We start from the raw sequence: 5,028 nt of genomic DNA on the forward strand, positions 1-5,028 counted from the left end.
TATTAGCTAGAGAAGATACTTGGGTTGTTAATGAAGTGATTGTATCAAGCTCAATGGTGCCAGCAGCTCACCTACTAGTCTCAACTCGTGTGGTAGGATACTGATAATCATTGTTGGAAACCTTTTCCAAAATCTTATATGCTTCATTGTAAGATTTATCCAACAAAGTACCATTGGCAGATGTATCGACTACCATCCTTTTATGTGCCTTCAGCCCATTATAAAACATCTCCATCTGAGTCTAGTGCCGGAAACCATGCATAGGACATTTCCTAAGCAATTCCTTAAATATTTCCTAGGCTTCATACAGTCTTTCATCCTTTGATTAACAAAAAACTATTATGTCATTTCTGAGCTTAGCATTCATATTTGGCAGATTATACTGTTGGAACGACGGCACCCCCACGACGCAGCAAAGATTAATACATCCAGTAATCCAAACCATGGATCCATGTGTGAGGAACGAATCGAGGTGAAATAAAGGTTTCGAAATTACCGAATCTTTAAACTGGATAGATAGCGACGCTTCGGCAACGAGTATTCTGATATACTATCGAACCAAGCCGCAACCTTTCGTGACTCTGGCCTCTACGTAATCCACCCAGTTGACAATGAACAGAAGAAAACCCCAAAACTGTTTTGGAGAACCACTTTACTTGACGGCTGCTAGACTTTTTAAGCAAAGAAAAACAGGATTTATAATTTCGTTACGGTTTTTTTTAAACACACTTTTCCCTCTTATAATTGGTGTATATATATAATGAATCATAATTCATTAAATATTTATTCGAACATAATAATCATAACTGAAATTAAATAAATATAAAAATGTTTAAACCGAAAATTATAATTACATTAATTATAATAATGATTTCGGTAAACTATATTTATTTGAATTTATATACGAACCAAATTCATACATTAATAGAACTATGTTCTCATTATGTGTACAACAACCTTGTACACATAATATGTTCGATATTTGATTACCCAATTAAATTAATTCTACAATTAATTTAATTCATGTGACAACCAAACACAATACCAACTATGTTTTATTCCATTCATTTCAACCATAGGGTGTGACCCTGTAGGTTCTTGTAACGTTAGCAGTAATACTAGAACGATTCTAATGTTACAAACAATGAGTGACATCTAGCAATGCATCATTGCTACCTAAGTTATAAGAAATCATGATTCGACACAACCTTTTTGCGATTAACCTTTCATGCATTAATCCTTAAGTCCTTTATCTCTTGTTTGGATACAAGTCATGGAATAGTCACACTTGCATAGTCCATCCCATGTTCCTTGATATCTTGAGTAGACTATGATATACAAATAAGTATGACATCTCATATCAGCTTATTTGAGCATGGCCATGCATTTCTAGTCTCACTTAATCAAGTGGCCTAAGATATTACTCCTATTATATAGGAGGGACTTATCCTATATCGATCAACCATATCCCTCTACATAGATCGTGGTATATCCAACATCAACCTTTATAAAACAACTAGTTACGGTGTACGTTTGACTGTATCAAAATATACAACTCACGATGTTGGGATAATGATGATCTCAATTCTGAGAATCATATACATATTAATCACTATGAGTAATGTTGTGACAATTACATAATAATCCAAGAAACATACTCATAACGGGTCAGTCCAATATGTTGTTCTCTAATACACATATTCATACATTGATTTTGACACTCCATATCAATGAAAACTCTTTATCATCAATCAACTACATGTTAGTCTTAATGCATTATTGTTGTCCTAGCCAACAATAATACTTGACTAAGGACCTTTTAAGAATAATCATATTATTCTCAGGACATTATTATAGAACAATTTATTTATACACACAGAAAAGAAACTGAAATAATAATGGCAACGCCTTATATTAATAAACATGATAAATCAAGTATGTTATTACAACCATCTCATTATTGATCTTTGGGCATACTCTTACAATCTCCCACTAGCACTAAAACCAATCACTCATATATCTAATACCAAGCGACTTAGTGTGATGATCATGCTTCTGTTGTGTCAGAGGCTTGGTCAGGGGATCAGCAATGTTATCATCTGTAGGTACTTTGCATATCTCTACATCCCCTCGATCGATAATCTCTCGAATAAGATGGTAGCGCTTAAGTATATGTTTGGATCGCTGGTGAGATCTAGGTTCTTTAACTTGTGCAACGACTCTATTGTTATCACATCGGAGTTCTATAGCATCTGATATGCTAGGCACAACCCCTAGTTCGGTAATAAACTCTTGATCCAAACCGTTTCCTTTGCCTCCTCACTGGCTGTAATATACTTAACATCTGTTGTAGAATCTGCTACTGTACTTTGCTTTGAACTCTTCCAGCTCACAGCACCACCATTAAGGTAAAACACAAAATCTGATTGTGATTGAGAATCGTCCTTATTGGTTTGGAAGCTGGCATCAGTGTAACCTTTTACACTTAACTCTTCCTCACCTCCATATATTAGGAACGTATCTTAGTTCTTCTTAAGTACTTAAGGAAATTTTTTACTGTGGTCCAGTGACCTTCACCGGGATCTACTTGATACCTACTCGTCATACTTAAGGCATATGAGGCATCTGGACGGGTACATAACATGGAATACATGATAGATCCAATAGCGCAAGCATATGGAATTTTACTCATGCGTTCTCTCTCTTATGGAGTTGAATGATACATTTCCTTCGAGAGTGAAATACCATGTCTCATAGGTAGGAATCATCTTTTAGATCATTCCATACTAAACCTTTTCAGTACTTTATCTATGTATGTACTTTGGCTTAGACCTAGTAGTCGTCTTGATCTACCTCTATAGATCTTGAATCCTAATATGTAAGTGGTCTCGCCCAAGTCTTTCATAGAAAAACAACTTCTTAACCAAGTCTTAATAGACTACAAGGTAGGTATGTCATTTCCCATGATAAGTATGTCATCCACATACAGTACCAAGAATGTGATAGTGCTCCCACTAACTTTCTTGTAAACACATGGCTCATCTTCATTTTTTATAGAACCAAACTTTTTGATTGCATCATTAAAACGAAGATTCCAACTTCGAGAAGCTTGCTTTAATCCATAAATAGATCTTTGTAGCTTACATATCTTTCTAGCATCCTTTGGATTGACAAAACCTTCAGGTTGTGTCATGTACACATCCTCTTCAAGTTTCCCATTAAGGAAAGTTGTTTTGATGTCCATCTGCCAGATTTCATAATCATGAAATATAGCTATGGCGAGCAAGTTCTTGATGTGTTTAAACATAGCTACTGGAGAAAAGGTTTCATCATAGTCAACACCATAAACTTGGTGAAAACCTTTAGCGACTAATCGCCCTTTAGATGTTTGAACATTACCATCTATGTCAGTTTTCTTTTTGAAAACCCAATTGCACCCTATAGGTTCAACCCCTTCGGGACCAAAGTCCATACTTGGTTTTCATACATGGAATCCATCTCAGATCTCATGGCCTCAAGCCATTTCTCAAAGTATGGGCTCGTCACCGCTTCTTGATAAGTCTTAGGCTCATCTTAATCTATAAGAAGAACGTCACCATGCGTTGTAATGAGAAATCCATATCTCTCAGGTGCTTGGCGTTCTCTTAAAGATCTGGGTGGTGGTTGTCTTTCTACAGCAGATACTTGTTCCTCAATTTCTTGTAGAATTTGTTGTTGTTCTATCTCTGGTTCAGTGGTATTTTATGATTCTCGAACTTCTTCAAGTTTAATCTTTCTCCCACTTCCTTTTCTTGAAACAAATTCTCTCTCTAGGAAGACACCAGTCCGAGCAACAAATATTTTGTTCTCAGTGGGATTAAAGAAATAATATCATTTGGTTTCTTTTGGATACCCCACAAAAATACACCTTTCAGATTTGGGTTCAAGCTTAGCAGACGTCTGACATTTAACATAAGCTTCACAACCCTAAATTTTCATAAAAGACTTACTGAGATGTTTCCCAGTCCACATCTCATATGGCGTCTTTTGAACCGATTTAGATGGAACATGATTTAGTGTGAAAGCAGTTGTCTCAAGTGCATGTCCCCAAAAGGAAGTCGATAGATCAGCATGACTCATCATGGATCGAACCATGTCTAACAGATTCGATTTCTTCTCTTAGAAAATCCATTCCATTAAGGAGTACCAAGAGGAGTAAGTTGTGAGACAATCCTACATTCCTTCAAAAGATCATCAAACTCTAGGCTCAAATACTCTCCACCTCGATCAAATCGAAGTGTCTTGAGAGTTTTGTCTAGTTGATTTTTTAATTCATTTTTGAATTCCATAAACTTTTCAAGGGAATTAGACTTATGACACATGAGATAGACATACCTATATCTACTAAAATCATCAGTGAAAGTAATGAAGTAGTGAAATCCACCTCTAGCCTGTGTATTTATTGGTCCACATACATCAGAATGTATTAGACCCAATAAATCACTAGCTCGTTCACTTTTACCAGTAAAAGGAGATTTAGTCATTTTTCCTAATAAGAAAAATTCACATACTTCAAATTGTTCGACAACAAATGAATCCAAGAGACCATCTTTATGGAGTTTGGATATACGTTTCTTACTTATGTGGCCCAAACGACAATGTCATAGATAAGTTTGGATATATCGTAGCAAAAACCTCTGGCAAAGGTTATTTTATGATGTCATTGTTCCCAGCTGCAAAGCATTAAGCCACGCTCTTGCACGATTTCTCAAGGAATATGGGAATAGTTTGAGCTACAGTGCATTTTCAGGAACACCCTGTTGTCGAAACGAATTACAAACTTCTAGAAAAAGTCTCAAATGTAGTATTGAATCTTCAGTTGGCAACCCACTGAACTGCCCAACTGTTTGCAGCAGCTACAACATTATTGGTTTCAACTCAAACTGCTGAGCTTGTATGTGTGGTCTGACTATCTCTGGATTCAGGTCATCCAAAATGGGAACTACATGCTCTCAAATTGGCCTGTCTCAGTCATCTATCACATGATGA

The 5,028-nt window shown here is 36.1% G+C and overlaps 1 non-coding gene across 1 annotated transcript; it reads left to right on the forward strand.

Annotated features, from left to right (window-relative positions):
- Window positions 1–251: 251 nt before the first annotated feature.
- Window positions 252–358, forward strand: LOC128035042 (small nucleolar RNA R71). The gene has a single exon (XR_008191446.1). It is a non-coding gene; the product is annotated as a small nucleolar RNA R71 (small nucleolar RNA).
- The last annotated feature ends 4,670 nt before the right edge of the window (window positions 359–5,028 follow it).

The sequence above is a fragment of the Gossypium raimondii genome, chromosome 11 (assembly GCF_025698545.1).
Source record: "Gossypium raimondii isolate GPD5lz chromosome 11, ASM2569854v1, whole genome shotgun sequence".
NCBI classification, from domain to species: Eukaryota; Viridiplantae; Streptophyta; class Magnoliopsida; order Malvales; family Malvaceae; genus Gossypium; species Gossypium raimondii.